The sequence below is a fragment of the Thalassophryne amazonica genome, chromosome 1, assembly GCF_902500255.1.
Source record: "Thalassophryne amazonica chromosome 1, fThaAma1.1, whole genome shotgun sequence".
Taxonomy (NCBI): Eukaryota; Metazoa; Chordata; class Actinopteri; order Batrachoidiformes; family Batrachoididae; genus Thalassophryne; species Thalassophryne amazonica.
This window is the reverse complement of record NC_047103.1, coordinates 6,566,274-6,584,118: the sequence shown is the minus strand read 5'-3', so window position 1 is coordinate 6,584,118 and position 17,845 is coordinate 6,566,274. Positions and strand designations below refer to the sequence as shown.

At 39.0% G+C, this 17,845-nt stretch overlaps 1 pseudogene; it reads right to left on the bottom strand.

Moving 5' to 3' along the window:
- Nucleotides 1-2,209: 2,209 nt before the first annotated feature.
- LOC117519648 lies at nucleotides 2,210-3,694 on the bottom strand (annotated as a pseudogene).
- Nucleotides 3,695-17,845: the final 14,151 nt, after the last annotated feature.

Sequence of the window (17,845 nt, the reverse complement as noted above, 5' to 3'; positions counted from 1 at the left end):
GTCTATGAATGGTCTCTTTTTTGTGTCTATGAATGGTCCGCAAACAATTTTTGTTTGACATATTGTTCAGTCTCTTTAAGGACATAGTCTACAGACATGGTCAATGATAAATTTACTGAAATCTTGCCAAAATTTACAGGTGTGTGAGCAGTGTCAAAAAAGGTGCAGCACTGTTTCAGCATGGCCTTTGCAAAAGGAACAGTTTGTGTTTATATCCCTTTTAAATTTCAACATGTAGTGATTGTCTGTGTAATATCTATGAATGATTCTAAAAGGCATCTCCTTTACTTTATTTACAATCAGGTATTCATGAGGAATCATCCAGACTTTTTTCCAGTTGATATCACTGACATATTGATTCCAGTAAAATATACAAGATGGATTACAGACAATATCGTTTTGAAATAAGGCATGTATATTTCTATTGCTGTTTCTCGAAAAATGTTGTGAGAAGCAAGTTCTTCCAACTGGTGAGTCAGCTGGGTTGGGAAGGGAGATAAGGGTCAGAGGAGGACCACTTGTATTTCTATAGAGCATCATAGTGCCTGATAAGATTGCATCATATTAATAATAATAATTCATAATTAATTTTATTGTGTAAAAAGAAGTATACATAATTGTATATAATGACACATAATAAAATACATTAAGAACCAATGTTAAAGCCTGGTGGTGTTCCTATAATACATAATTAATTTTGAACGCAATAACGGTGAGAGAACCACTTTGTTTGGCAAACTATTCCACAATACAATTACTCTATTGCTAAAGAATTTTTTTTTTTTTAATTTTCCTTCAGTAACTGATCTGTAAACTGAAATCCATAAACTACTTAAACTGAAAAAACACATACATTCATACATACATACACACACTTTATGAATGATACATTTTGCGACACCCGTGTTCACCTTTTTTGAGACTCGCATTCATGTTTTGGGAGATATTTTTTCATTATTCATGTTTAGCAATTAATGGTTTGCAGATAATTCACGATTTGCAACTGATTCCCGTTTTGGGGGTTAACAACAGTCACTCTCGCATGTTTGAGGTGCAAAGATGCAAATATGACTAAGAAAATATGTTTTTTTCTAATAGAGTTGTAACTTTGTGGCATAGCCTCCCTCATCATGTGGTGAACACTCCAAGTGTCAGTTCTTTAAAAAAATACTATGATTTTCATTGTGATTGATTTTTTACTGTGACTGATGATTTGTACGGGGCTTGATAAGGATTTTTACGTTTTTACACTGTGATATTTATGAGTTTTACTATGATACTTCTTTTATGGCTAATGATGTATGCTTTTATTGTATTTTTATACATTTTTTTTTACTTCACACACTAAATTAATTATGAATTATGTTTGTGGGAGCTTCCCTCATCCCTCAGAGTACAAAGCAAACAAATACAAGCCCAAATCAGAAAAAGTTGAGATGGTATAGAAAATGCAAATTTTAGAAAAAAAAATGGGAGAAATAACCTAAAGTGATTCTTCCATTTACTTTGATTCCTGTTTCATTGCAGACAGAATGAACCGAAGATATTTCACATTTTATTTTGACAGTGAAGCAATGTGACAAAGGGAAAGAGTGCAGGTGCTCTCACTCGTGTCATAGGGCCGGCCCAGTTTACAGCTGTCGCCCTTCGAGATACGACCCTCCTCATTTACTTATGCAGCTGACTTCAGGGCGTCACTGTAAACTGCTATAAATAAAGTGTGTCGTGCTTCAATTTAACCACATCTATGTTCTGTGGCCTGTACATGAACCAGTTCACAGCATTGAAACTGAGGCATTTTACAGTCTTCCTCATCTGACGTTGAGGCGCTGAATCAATAGAACCACTGTCACATGCTGTGCAGCGTACAAAGACAGCTAAACATCTCACTGGAGCTAAAATGTAATAGAATTCTGCTAAACTAGTTTGACAATTTTCTTCCATTTGTGCATCTTCTGCTTCTTCCAGTGAGCTAAACTGGAGAAGCTTCTTTGGCAGTCCCCACACCAGTACAGTTTGATCCCAGTATGGGTGCATTCATGTCTGGAGAGATCTGCTGATGGAATAAACCTTTTGTTGCAGTGTTGACACTGGAACCTTTTACCCACACTGTGAAAGAGTTGGTGTTGTTTTAGATTTGCAGATTTACTGAATGATCTTCCACACTGGTCGCAGCTGTATGGTTTCTCTCCACTGTGGAGAGCAGACATCGTTTTATGTTAGAAGGTTCCACTGAATGTTTTCCCACACTGGTATCAGGTGTATGGTTTCTCCCCACTGTGGAAGAGCCGGTGTTGCTTTAGGTTTGGAGTACTACTGAATGCTTTCTCACACTGGTTACAAACATATGGTTTTTGTCCACTGTGGAAAATTTGTGTCGTTTTAGGTTCGTACGCCCACTAAATGCTTTCCCACATTGCTTACAGACATATGGTTTTTCTCCATTGTGGAAATGTTGGTGCCGTTTTAGATTAGATGACTCACTGAATAGTTTCCCACAATAATTACAAGTGTATGGTTTCTCTCCACTGTGGACAGGTTGGTGTGATTTTTGGTGACTTATTTGGCTGAAAGTGCCCCCACACTGATGACAGCTGTATGGCTTCTCTCCACTGTGAACACGCTGGTTGGTATCGTTTTAGGTTAGAAGGCTCACTGAACGCTTTCCCACACTGGTCACAGTTGTATGGTTTATCTTCTTTGTGGAGAAGTTGGTGTCTTTTTAGATGAGTTGATTGACTGAAAGCACTCCCACAATGGTCACAAATGAAAGGATTTTCCCCACTGTGGATCCGTAGGTGTTGTTTTAACTGAGATGACCAACTAAAAACACTCCCACATTGGTCGCACTTGTAGGGTTTTTCTCCACTGTGGGTATGTTGGTGTGTTTTTAGGTGAGTTAACTGACTGAAACTGTTCCTACATTGATCACACGTGTGTGGTTTTTCTCCGCTGTGGGTGAGTTTCTGTCATTTTAAGTTTCAAGACCCACAAAAAGCTGTCCCACATTGGTCACAGGTGTATGTTTTTTCTCCACTATGGATGGGCTGATGTTGTTTTAGCTGACAAGACAAACTAAAAGATTTTCCACATTGGTCACACATGTATGATTTCTCTCCACTGTGGGTGAGCCGGTGTCATTTTAGGTTAGATGACTGGTTGAAGAAAGTCCTTCCCACACTGGCCACACCTGTATGGTTTCTCTGGTTTATGAAAGGCTTTGTCACTCTGCTGACAGGACCGAGGTTTCTATCCATTTTTGTCAATCAAATTCTGTCAAAGGTTCAGACACAAAGATTTTAAAAAATATGGTGACATTCCCTCAACAAACAAATGAAATAGGATGGAATCTGACAAAGCCTGACTGAGTTTAGGGACATGTGGGATGGGCTGTTTCGGCTACTGCCACTGCATCCTGGACCCGGATAAGCAGCAGATAAAGAATGAATGAGTCACAGCTACTGTACAAATGTATGACTTTTGCAGCAGTTGGTCAGATCAAGAACACCCTTCCAAAGGTCGACACATCGGCATGAATGTCAAAAAATGGTTTAACATGACAGGGAAATTATTAGCTACAGTCTGAAACAGGAAGGATTAATCCTCACCACAACACAAAACAACAGAAAATGTCATATGGTTGTACTAAGGCACATCATATGAGATTTAGTCTCACCTGCTGTGAAGAATTCATTACCCCTTGTTACTGCCCAACACCAACTTCCAACCAGCAGCTGATATCATTCTGCTCCTCCACTGAACAGGTTTCATCCAACAAGTCAGCCCGGAAAACTTCAGAACAAGAAGTTAATTTATATTTTGCAAATATCATGAAAAACTGAGTGGTTTCATATCAAAATGCATTAATCAAAACATACAAAAGAACATAACACACCCAATAAGGCCAATGCAAACATATAAAGAATTAAGGAAAGGCATATGGAACAAAATTCTGAGTTTCCACAAGTCAGGATCCTGCTATCGACTGTATTGTTATTAAGAGCCACCTCAAAAAAAGATTAAAAACACCACAAAACTTGAAATAAAGACCGATTAGTATATCATAATTATGAGGTACTAAGTGAAAATTATAAAATACAAAGTCATAATTATGTCATAATATGGACTTAATCATAATTTTGAGATTCTAAGTCATTAATTCTGAGATATTAAGTCATTTTGAGATGCTAAGTTATAATTATGATCTCAGAAATCATACTTTTGAGGTACTATATCACAATTATGAAATTTTAAGTCACAATTTTGAGACAGTAACTCATAATTTTGAGATACTAAGTCATATTTATAAGATAGTAAGTATTCATGAAAAGAGTGCATGTAGGTATACAGGGGTTATTTGCAGTGCTGAAGAGCAAAGGTGGGAGTAAGTCACCATCAAATTACTCTCAAGTCCTGACTCAGCAAGTCCCAAGTCAAGTCTCAAGTCATAATGACCACCAATTGTTTGCCAGCTGACTTGAGACTTGCAGATTGATGACTTGAGAGTGACTTAACAGTGACTTACTCCCACCTCTGCTAGATAGTGTGAAACAGCATTCCACTTGGACAAAACAACTGCAGTGTTTAACTGTAACTGGCCAATTTGTATTGCAATGTATGACTTGAACAACTCATTAGGACCTGTCCAAATACATAGTAATGACCTTGTTACCCCACAATAAACAGTAATCAAATCAAAAAAGTTATTGGAAACAAACTGCTGATAAATGGCCATCTTGTATTGCTGAGTACGGCAAGACTACTTGGACAAACATTAGAGTCGAGTTTGTCCAAAGTTGACCTACATCATCCTGTCGCAGGTTGTCATAAATTACATAAGAAAGCATTTCATAGTTATGACTTAATATCACAAAATTATGACTTAGTATATCATAATTATGACTTGCTATCTCACAATTAGGACTTATGTTATAATCATGACTTAACATCTCATATGCGCAAAGCTCGCTCTTATGGTAGACAAAGGCACAAAACAGAAATTGCACAAAACAACGAAGGCACAAACTGGAAATGCCACAAAAAATCTGCCCATTGGAGAAAAAAAACACAAACTGGACAACATTGTCGTAAAAAGCCATAAAAAGCCACAAACTGATGGTAGACGAAGCTGCAAACTGGAAGCTTCTCTTGTTCATGTCCTCGACATATACATATTAATCATGACTAGCTATGTCATGAATAAGTATCTCAAAAGTATATCTCATAATTGGGGGAGGTGATGGTCTAGTGGTTAAGCATTGGGCTTGAGACCAGAGGATCATCGGTTCAAATCCCAGCCTGACCGGAAAATCACTAAGGGCCCTTGTGCAAGGTCCTTAATCTCCTAGTTGCTCCCAGTGTGTAGTGGGTGCCTTGTATGGCAGCAGCCTGACATCGGGGTGAATGTGAGGCATTATTGTTGTAAAGCACTTTGAGCACTATATAAATGCAGTCCATTTAACGTAATTATGGGAAGAGGCTTCCATAAGCATGTGTACATTTGGGAAAACAAATGTTTTTAGCACAGCTGTATGTAAACCTATGACCATAATTCTTCAACATTTCAGTAAAGTCACCAGATAAATGATCTGCAGTTGATTTAATATGTTCAATGTCCATTGGAGCTTAGTTAGCCCTCAAGCAACCAAGCTATTTTAGTGATGAATATGACAGAGTGGGTTTATTTATTTATGCCCCCACTGACTTTATATTGGAATACTTCTATAGAAATGATTGTTTTAGGATTCTTCATATTTATTTCACTCTAATTTATTTGTCCATCATCCTTTTCATCTTCACTCTGGGAATTAAGAATCAGTTTCAGCTTGTGCAGCTGTAAATCTTGCTATTCTAGGTCTGTTGGCCATGCGTCCCTACAAAACAGTAAAATACAATGATTAGAGTTGGTAAATTACAATACCATCTGAAGCTATAATGTCAAAAATCTCATAGATCTTCCCGAGGTGATAAATGGCCCCGTACAAGTTTGGATTACACTTGCCACACGGATCGGCTGATAGCTTCAATTTACTTATAGATTAAGTCAAACTGTAGCTTCAATTTATTTATATTCAAATTCAAATTGTAGCTTCTAATTATTTATATGAGCGAAGCGCCACACAGTGGCGCAAAGCTCGCACTTATACGAGGTCTGTCAATAAAGTAACGGACCTTTTTATTTTTTATTTTTTAAACTATATGGATTTCATTCATATGTTTTTACGTCAGACAAGCTTGAACCCTCGTGCGCATGCGTGAGTTTTTCCACGCCTGTCGGTGATGTCATTCACCTGTGAGCACGCCTTGTGGAAGGAGTGGTCCCGCCCCTCGTCGGATTTTCATTGTCTGGAAATGGCGGAATGATTTGGACTTTTTTTCCGTCAGAATTTTTTCAGAAGCTGTTAGAGACTGGCACCTGGAAACCATTTGAAAAATTTATCTGGCTTTCGGTGAAAATTTTACGGGCTTCTCAGAGAATAAGGACTGTTACTACAGCTTTAAGGACACTCGGTGCGCCGCGCTCCGAGCTGCGACGACGAGGCAGAAAACGCCAGATCATTTCTAAGCTGATGGCTCTGTGGATACGAGACCGTCGTGTGCACTTTCTTTGGTTATCACAAGAGCTGGACATCAACCATTTTCCGGCAGATTTCACTTTTAACAAGAGATTTTGTCATGGAAAGCCGCACGGAGGCTTCATGCGTAACGACCAATTCGCTGTTTGAGCGAGACAAAGAACACCTCCGTTTCGGCGTGTCATGGGACAAGTTGGGACATGCCTATCTCGGCTTTCAATGCTTACCAGTCCAGTAAGTATCAGAGAAATTGTGGAGAGCTGGGCTTGTCCTAACTTGTCCTCTGACACGCCGAAACAGAGGTGTTCCTTTGTCTCGCTCAAACAGCGAATCGGTCGTTACGCACGAAGCCTCCGCGCGGCTTTCCATGACAAAATCTCTTGTTAAAAGTGAAATCTGCCGGAAAATGGATGATGTCCAGCTCTTGTGATAACCAGAGAAAGTGCACACGACGGTCTCGTATCCACAGAGCCATCAGCTTAAAAATGATCTGGCGTTTTCTGCCTCGTCATCACAGCTCGGAGCGCGGCGTGCCGAGCATCCTTAAAGCCGTCCTTAAAGCTGTAGTAACAGTCCTTATTGTCTGTGAAGCCCGTAAAATTTTCACCGAAAGCCAGATAAATTTTTCAAATGGTTTCCAGGTGCCAGTCTCTAACAGCTTCTGAAAAAATTCTGATGGAAAAAAAGTCCAAATCATTCCACCATTTCCAGACAATGAAAATCCGACAAGGGGGCGGGACCACTCCTTCCACAAGGCGTGCTCACAGGCGAATGACGTCACCGACAGGCGTGGAAAAACTCACACATGCGCACGAGGGTTCAAGCTTGTCTGACGTAAAAACATATGAATCAAATCCATATAGTTTAAAAAAAAATAAATAAAAAGGTCCGTTACTTTATTGACAGACCTCGTAGTAGACAAAGGCATAAACCGGAAATGGCACAAAAAAATCTCCCCAGTGGCGAAAAAGCTGCAAACTGGACAAGATTGTCGTAAAAAGCCACAAACCGATGGTTGATGAAGCCGCAAACCGGAAATGGCATGAAATGATTCGATCCACCGATATCAATAGTCTTTTTGCTTAACAATTCCCTTATTGATCCTTCAGTGCAGCCATTGTTTTTGAGGGTGTTTGTCAGGAAAATGATCATTTCTCTACATTGATTACGGACCCTGCAGTGGGTCCGTAATCAACCGCTTCTGCAACAGCTCCACTTTGAAGCTTGAACCAACAAAGCAGTGCTCCGACCCGCTACTTTGTTGGTTCATTGCTTTGCTGCTTTTCAGAAGCGGCAAGTCCACTTCTTAACCCCCCTCAAAGCCATTTAAAAATATAAATCATGAGTCACTTTTGTGCAGATTAAAGTCACTAACTGGGACTCTTGTCTTGTTGCAGGCAAGAAACGCAATTCATCCTCTGCTCTGTTCACACAACTCCAAATGCTGCACAGCTCTCTGCCAAGTAGAGTCTAGCCTGAATTAATAACTTCAAAGTGAATCGCCATTTTAGATCAAATGACACCTGTTTCCAAATGTTGTAATACAACCCCAATTCCAATGAAGTTGGGACATTGTGTGAAATGTAAATAAAAACAGAATACAATGATTTGCAAATCCTCTTACACATCTGTGATGGCACCATTAATGCTGAAAAGTATATCCAGGTTTTGGAGCAACACATGCTGCCATCCAAGCAACGTCTTTTTCAGGGACGTCCCTGCTTATTTCAGCAAGACAATGCAAAGCCACATTCTGCACATGTTACAACAGCATGGCTTCATAGTTAAAGAGTGCGGGTACTAGACCGGCCTGCCTGCAGTCCAGACCTGTCGCCCATTGAAAATGTGTGCATTATGAACGCAAAATATGACAACGGAGACCCCAGACTGTTGAACAACTGAAGTCGTACATCAAAATAGAATGGGAAAGAATTCTACCTACAAAGATTCAACAATTAGTGTCCTCAGTTCCCAAACATTTACTGAGTGTTGTTAGAAGGAAAGGTGATGTAACACAGTGGTAAACATACCACTGTCCCAGCGTTTTTGAAACGTGTTGCAGGCATCCATTTCAAAATGAGCAAATATTTGCACAAAAACAATAAAGTTTACCAGTTTGAACATTAAATGTCTTGTCTTTCTGGTGTATTCAATTGAATATAGGTTGAAGAGGATTTGCAAATCACTGTATTCTGTTTTTATTTACATTTTACACAACGTCCCAACTTCATTGGAATTGGGGTTGTACAAACAATAAACTACAATCGACTAAAACATGTTTTTCCTCCCAAAATGAGATGTCCTGCATTCTTTATGAATTACACTGATGCTGACGTGCAGCCGACTCAGAGGTATGGAGTGACATTCATGTCATTAATGTCTCAAAGGGAAATGCTTTTGACAAAAACTACAGATTTTATTTCTATTTATGTCCAGAGATCAAGGATCCACCATGTAGATTTTATTTAAGTCCAGAGATTAAGGATCCAGTGAACAATTTCATATTTATTTACTTTAAGACTCAATAAAATGTTATGGACACAGAGACTTGTACAGAAGAATTCATTCTTCTCTACAAGAGTCAAGACAGAAGTCAGACTACCAGAGCAAGAATTTTAGCTGAGGAAGCTTCTGCGATTTGAAGCGAAACGTCCTCGCATCAAGCAACCCAGTCCAGTCGAAGATTCAAGCTTCTCTACTATGGAAACCACCTGGACAAATGAAAGCCTTCACAGAAAACTTCCAAGCAGTATAAAGTCTCTGACCATCCATCCATTTGCTTCCGCTTTATCCGGAGTCGGGTCGCGGGGGCAGCAGCTCAAGCAAAGCCGCCCAGACCTCCCGATCCACACACACCTCCCCCAGCTCCTCCGGGGGAACCCCAAGGCGTTCCCAAGCCAGCCGAGAGATGTAGTCCCTCCAGCATGTCCTGGGTCTTCCCCGGGGCCTCCTCCCGATGGGACATGCCCAGAACACCTCTCCAGCGAGGCGTCCAGGGGACATCCGAAAAAAATGCCTGAGCCACCTCAGCTGACTGCTTTCGACGTGGAGGAGCAGCAGCTCGACTCCGAGCTCCTCCCAAGTGACCGAGCTCTTCACCCTATCTCTAAGGGAGCACCCAGCCACCCTGCGGAGGAAACTCATCTCGGCTACTTGTACTGGCGATCTCGTTCTTTCGGTCATGAGTCAAATCTCATGACCATAGGTGAGGATCAGAACGTAGATCGATCGGTAAATCGAGAGCTTTGCCCCCCTACTCAGCTCTCTCTTCACCACGACGGTCCGATACAGCGACCGCATCACTGCAGATGCTGCACCGATCTGTCTGTCGATCTCACACTCCATCCGTCCCTCGCTCGTGAACAAGACCCCGAGATACTTAAACTCCTCCACTTGAGGCAAGGACACTCCACCGACCTGAAGAGGGCAAAGCACCTTTTTCCGGTCGAGAACCATGGCCTCGGATTTGCAAACAGCAGAGATGGGATTCTGCAGCAGAGACGGGATTCTGTGGTTCCCAAACCAGACCCCCTCTACACCCTGGCTGCGCCTAGAAATTCTGTCCATAAAAATAATGAACAGAACCGGTAACAAAGGGCAGCCCTGGCAGAGGCCAACATGCACTGGAAACAGGCTTGACTTACTATCGGCAATGCGAACCAAGCGCCTGCTGCGGTCATACAGGAACCGGATAGCCCTTAGCAAAGGACCCCGGACCCCGTACTCCTGGAGCACGCCCCACAGGGTGCCCCGAGGGACACGGTCAAATGCCTTCTCCAGATCCACAAAGCACATGTGGACTAGTTGGGCGAACTCCCATGAACCCTCGAGCACCCGATGGAGCGTGTAGAGCTGGTCCAGTGTGCCACGACCAGGACAAAAACCACACTGCTCCTCCTGAATCCGAGGTTCGACTATTGGTCGAATTCTCCTCTCCAGTACTCTGGAATAGACCTTACCGAGGAGGCTGAGGAGTGTGATCCCCCATGTAGTTGGAACACACCCTCCGGTCCCCCTTCTTAAACAGAGGGACGACCACCCCGGTCTGCCAATCCAGAGGTACTGTCCCTGACCACCACGTGATGTTGCAGAGGCGTGTCAGCCAAGACAGTCCCACAACATCCAGAGACTTAAGGTACTCAGTACCTTAAGTCTCTGACCACTCTTGATAATTTTAAATCAGCTGTTAAATGTCATTTTTTTTAAGGGAATTAACTCACCAGGAGCAAAACATTTAAATGTATTTTTTAGCAAATGTCAGTTCCTTTTTTTTTGGGTTTAGTTCTTTTTCTTTTTAGTTATTCTGATTGAGACTTGTCATTCTGTTGTTTAGCTTTCTATTTTTTCTTTTTGTTTTAGTTGGTTTTCTGTATTTTTCTGTATCCTCTTTTTTGTTTTTCTAGCCTATCATTTAATCATTATTTGTTATAATTATTATTTGTTTGTTATTCTTATTTATTATAATATTTACTATTGGTATTATTATTATATATTGTAATCATTACTTTGGATTATTATTTCTCTATTAGTATTTATTTGTTCGTTTTTTTTAATTGTTAGCATTACACTGTACATGTAACCATGATTGTCTGTTGACTTGTAAGCATTTATTAGTTTTAATTTTAGTTCAATTCAAACTGTAGCTTCAATTTATAGTTTAATTCAATCTGTAGGTTCCATTTATATAAAGTTTAATTCAAACTGTACCTTGTGTCGCTTTGTAAGCTGTGACAAAAGTGTTTGCTGCCTCCACAAAATTAACCACAAAACCACTTACGAGAGAAACGTTTAAAGCTGAAGAAACAAACTTATTTCTCCTCCAACGCTCTTTCTGTTATTTTACACAGCAACACCGCAGGCGGACTGCTTAGTGGAAAGCACAACATCCGGTTGGTCCGTCACCATAAAATGTTCGAAAGAAACCAGTATTCATATATCTCCACCCCCGCCTTTTTTTTGTATTGCAAAAGGAAATAAATCTTACAGTTCTCAAATAAACAAAACTAGGATTTTTAATGTATATCTATATATAGGTTTTGTTGCTGAACATACAAAAATACAAACAATAAAAGAATGAAACTTGTACTACTTATTAACTTCCCATGTGAGTGCGACTAAATTAAAACCCAAGAAAATAGAAATGTTCCAAATAATAACGGTGCTTCCTTTTTGTTTGCATATATATATATATATATATATATATATATAGATATATATATATATATATATAAATACACACACAATAGTATCAAAGTCATAAGGTGTAGTGACACATACTTTACTGCACACAACAGTGGTGTCCTGCTGATTATACTACAACACTCACTTTTGGAAAAAGTCATTTTCAAAAATTTTGGAGAATTTTTTAATGTTTCTATTTTCAAAGTCATAAGGTGTAGTGACACACAATTTACTGCACACAACAGTGGTGTCCTGCTGATTATACTACAACACTCACTTTTGGAAAAAGTCATTTTCAAAAATTTTGGAGAATTTTTTAATGTTTCTATTTTCAAAGTCATAAGGTGTAGTGACACATACTTTACTGCACACAACAGTGGTGTCCTGCTGATTATGCTACAACACTCACTTTTGGAAAAAGTCATTTTCAAAAATTTTGGAGAATATTTTAATGTTTCTATTTTCAAAGTCATAAGGTGTAGTGACACATACTTTACTGCACACAACAGTGGTGTCCTGCTGATTATACTACAACACTCACTTTTGGAAAAAGTCATTTTCAAAAATTTTGGAGAATTTTTTATTGTTTCTATTTTCAAAGTCATAAGGTGTAGTGACACACAATTTACTGCACACAACAGTGGTGTCCTGCTGATTATACTACAACACTCACTTTTGGAAAAAAGTCATTTTCAAAAATTTTGGAGAATTTTTTAATGTTTCTATTTTCAAAGTCATAAGGTGTAGTGACACATACTTTACTGCACACAACAGTGGTGTCCTGCTGATTATACTACAACACTCACTTTTGGAAAAAGTCATTTTCAAAAATTTTGGAGAATTTTTTAATGTTTCTATTTTCAAAGTCATAAGGTGTAGTGACACACAATTTACTGCACACAACAGTGGTGTCCTGCTGATTATACTACAGCACTCACTTTTGGAAAAAGTCATTTTCAAAAATTTTGGAGAATTTTTTAATGTTTCTATTTTCAAAGTCATAAGGTGTAGTGACACAAAAGTTACTGCACACAACAGTGGTGTCCTGCTGATTATACTACAACACTCACTTTTGGAAAAAGTCATTTTCAAAAATTTTGGAGAATTTTTTATTGTTAACTTTTCAATAGCATCAAAGTCATAAGGTGTAGTGACAAAACATTTACTGCACACAACAGCGGTGTCCTGATGATAATACTACAACACTCACTTTTGGAAAAAGTCATTTTCAAAAATTTTGGAGAATATTTTAATGTTTCTATTTCAAAGTCATAAGGTGTAGTGACAAACAATTTACTGCACACAACAGTGGTGTCCTGCTGATTATACTACAACACTCACTTTTGGAAAAAGTCATTTTCAAAATTTTGGAGAATTTTTTATTGTTTCTATTTTCAAAGTCATAAGGTGTAGTGACACAAAATTTACTGCACACAACAGTGGTGTCCTGATGATTATACTACAACACTCACTTTTGGAAAAAGTCATTTTCAAAAATTTTGGAGAATATTTTAATGTTTCTATTTTCAAAGTCATAAGGTGTAGTGACACACAATTTACTGCACACAACAGTGGTGTCCTGCTGATTATACTACAACACTCACTTTTGGAAAAAGTCATTTTCAAAAATTTTGGAGAATTTTTTAATGTTTCTATTTTCAAAGTCATAAGGTGTAGTGACACAAAATTTACTGCACACAACAGTGGTGTCCTGCTGATTATACTACAACACTCACTTTTGGAAAAAGTCATTTTCAAAAATTTTGGAGAATTTTTTATTGTTAACTTTTCAATAGCATCAAAGTCATAAGGTGTAGTGACAAAACATTTACTGCACACAACAGCGGTGTCCTGATGATTATACTACAACACTCACTTTTGGAAAAAGTCATTTCAAAAATTTTGGAGAATATTTTAATGTTTCTATTTTCAAAGTCATAAGGTGTAGTGACACACAATTTACTGCACACAACAGTGGTGTCCTGCTGATTATACTACAAGACTCACTTTTGGAAAAAGTCATTTTCAAAAATTTTGGAAAATAGAAACATTAATGTTTCTATTTTCAAAGTCATAAGGTGTAGTGACACAAAATTTACTGCACACAACAGTGGTGTCCTGCTGATTATACTACAACACTCACTTTTGGAAAAAGTCATTTTCAAAAATTTTGGAGAATTTGTTATTGTTAACTTTTCAATAGCATCAAAGTCATAAGGTGTAGTGACAAAACATTTACTGCACACAACAGCGGTGTCCTGATGATAATACTACAACACTCACTTTTGGAAAAAGTCATTTTCAAAAATTTTGGAGAATATTTTAATGTTTCTATTTTCAAAGTCATAAGGTGTAGTGACACACAATTTACTGCACACAACAGTGGTGTCCTGCTGATTATACTACAACACTCACTTTTGGAAAAAGTCATTTTCAAAAATTTTGGAGAATTTTTTATTGTTTCTATTTTCAAAGTCATAAGGTGTAGTGACACAAAATTTACTGCACACAACAGTGGTGTCCTGATGATTATACTACAACACTCACTTTTGGAAAAAGTCATTTTCAAAAATTTTGGAGAATATTTTAATGTTTCTATTTTCAAAGTCATAAGGTGTAGTGACACACAATTTACTGCACACAACAGTGGTGTCCTGCTGATTATACTACAACACTCACTTTTGGAAAAAGTCATTTTCAAAAATTTTGGAGAATTTTTTAATGTTTCTATTTTCAAAGTCATAAGGTGTAGTGACACAAAATTTACTGCACACAACAGTGGTGTCCTGCTGATTATACTACAACACTCACTTTTGGAAAAAGTCATTTTCAAAAATTTTGGAGAATTTTTTATTGTTAACTTTTCAATAGCATCAAAGTCATAAGGTGTAGTGACAAAACATTTACTGCACACAACAGCGGTGTCCTGATGATTATACTACAACACTCACTTTTAGAAAAAGTCATTTCAAAAATTTTGGAGAATATTTTAATGTTTCTATTTTCAAAGTCATAAGGTGTAGTGACACACAATTTACTGCACACAACAGTGGTGTCCTGCTGATTATACTACAACACTCACTTTTGGAAAAAGTCATTTTCAAAAATTTTGGAGAATTTTTTAATGTTTCTATTTTCAAAGTCATAAGGTGTAGTGACACAAAATTTACTGCACACAACAGTGGTGTCCTGCTGATTATACTACAACACTCACTTTTGGAAAAAGTCATTTTCAAAAATTTTGGAGAATTTTTTATTGTTAACTTTTCAATAGCATCAAAGTCATAAGGTGTAGTGACAAAACATTACTGCACACAACAGCGGTGTCCTGATGATTATACTACAACACTCACTTTTGGAAAAAGTCATTTTCAAAAATTTGGAGAATATTTTAATGTTTCTATTTTCAAAGTCATAAGGTGTAGTGACACACAATTTACTGCACACAACAGTGGTGTCCTGCTGATTATACTACAACACTCACTTTTGGAAAAAGTCATTTTCAAAATTTTGGAGAATTTTTTAATGTTTCTATTTCAAAGTCATAAGGTGTAGTGACACAAAATTTACTGCACACAACAGTGGTGTCCTGCTGATTATACTACAACACTCACTTTTGGAAAAAGTCATTTTCAAAAATTTTGGAGAATTTGTTATTGTTAACTTTTCAATAGCATCAAAGTCATAAGGTGTAGTGACAAAACATTTACTGCACACAACAGCGGTGTCCTGATGATTATACTACAACACTCGCTTTTGAAATATATTAATAATTTATGAAAATTAATGAACTAAATAAAAGAGACCCCTGCTGTTCAAACTGAGCACTGCTACTAAAAGGTGATGACACAGAAATGATGTTTCCTTTTTGGTAGATATAAAGACTTCCTCGGCATTGAGTGAAAGCCAAAATCTCCAAGCCAAGTGTTTGTAGTGTAAACAGCATGATATGGAGTATATGTGCTGATGTTTACATCACCCTACAGCTTATAAAAGTGCTGTAGTATAACTAGCAGGACACCGCTGATGTGGTGGACACCTCCCCCATCTCACACAACTCCTTCACAAATCACTGTGGACCAAGTCAGAGAACAGCCAAGGAACTTCATCCCATGAAAGCGGCAGGGCCACGCAAGGTGTGTCCCCGACTACTGAAGACCTACGCAACTGAACTGGGAGAACCGTTATGACATATCTTCTCCCTAGCCTGCAGTGAGGGAGAGTGCCCACCCTCAGTTAGACTTCATGCATCCTTCCAGTTCTTTAGAAGAACCAGCCCAGTCAGCTGAATGACGTCTGACCAGTGGCACTCACTCCACACCTGATGAAGTTGGAGCGGTTCTTCCTCGACTCCCTCAAACCCCAGGTGCAACACACCCATGACTGTCTGCAGTTTGCATATAGTGCAGCTGTTGGTGTGGAGGATGCCATCCTCTACCTGCTACAAGGTCCACTCACACCTGGATAATGGGAAATGGCACAGTGAGGATTCTCTTCCTGGACTTCAAGTTCCTTCAACACCATCCAGCCCGTTGTGCTCCAGGACAAACTGAATAGGATGTGAGTGGACCCCTGCCTGGTCACTTGGATCTCCAGCTACCTCACAGACAAACAGTATGTCAGGCTGAAGGACACCATATCTGATGTTGTAATTGACAGCACCAGCACACCCCAGGGCACAGTGTTGGCCCTTCTTCTCTACACCCTGTAGACCTTAGACTTCTGCTACAACTCAGCTGTGTCACATTCAGAAGTTCATATATGACAAAACCATTGTTGGATGCATCAGGGATGACAGAGAGGAGGAGTACAGGAGCCTAGTGAAGGACTTTGCTGCCTGGTGCGACCAGAAACCATCTACAGCTCAAAACCTAAAAGACAAAGGAGCTGGTCATTGACTTTTGGAAGTCCAGACCAAATCCACAACCAGTTCTGATCCAGGGAGCTGAGGTGGAGGCTGTGGATTCCTAGAAGTACCTCAGGCTGTGGCTGGACATCAAACTGGACTGGACAAACCACACCAACCACCTGTACAGGAAGGAACAGAGCAAGCTGGACTTTCTGAAGAGGCTGCAGCTGTTTAACAGGCAAATCCTGTGGATGTTCTACCAGTTCATAGTAGCCACCGTCCTCTTTTAAACTTTGGTGTGCTCGGGGAGCGCAGCATATCGAAGAAGGACACATTCAGGCTGGACAAACTGACCAGGTGGACTGACTCTGTGGTTGGCATGAAGCTAGGCTCTCTGGTGATGCTGGCAGAGAACACTGGACAAACTGCTGGATATTATGGAAGATGTCAGTCACTTTCTGCACACCATCATTAGTAACCAGAGGAGCCTCTTCAGCCACAGACTGCTCCTTCTTAAGTGCAGGACCAACAGACTGAAAAAACTCCTTTGTCCCTCATGCAATCAGACTGGAGAACTCCTCACTGGGGGAGGAGGAGTAACAGGAAGACCGATGATGGGAAGGAGAGAAACAGTAGGAACCAGTAAACCAGTTTTGATCTGTATGTCTGGTATTTATATTTATATTACAAACTTTTTTTTTTTTTTTTACTTTCACTTTGATACTTTGTGTGGCTTCTTACCCTGTGTGATGCTATACAGTGCTGCTGGAACCTCGGTTTCCCTGAGGGAGTTTTCCTAAGAGATCACAAAAAGTGCTATCTAATCTATGCAGACGTGTGCAGGAAATTTTGTGTCATTACACCTTCTAACACTGACACAATTGTAAATTTAAACAAGAAATCTCTCAAATTTTAAACAATGACATTTTTCCAAACTGTGTTGTAGTATAACTAGCAGGACACCACTGTTGTGTGCAGTAAATTTTGTGTCACTACACTTTATGACTTTGATGCTACTGAAAATATAAACAATAAATTCTCCAAAAAATTTTTTTTAAATGACTTTTTCCAAAAGTGAGTGTTGTAGTATAATCAGCAGGACACCACTTGTGTGCAGTGAATTTTGTGTCACTACACCTTATGACTTTGATGCTATTGAAAATATAAACAATAAAAAATTCTGCAAATTTTTTTAAAATGACTTTTTCCCAAAGTGAGTGTTGTAGTATAATCAGCTGGA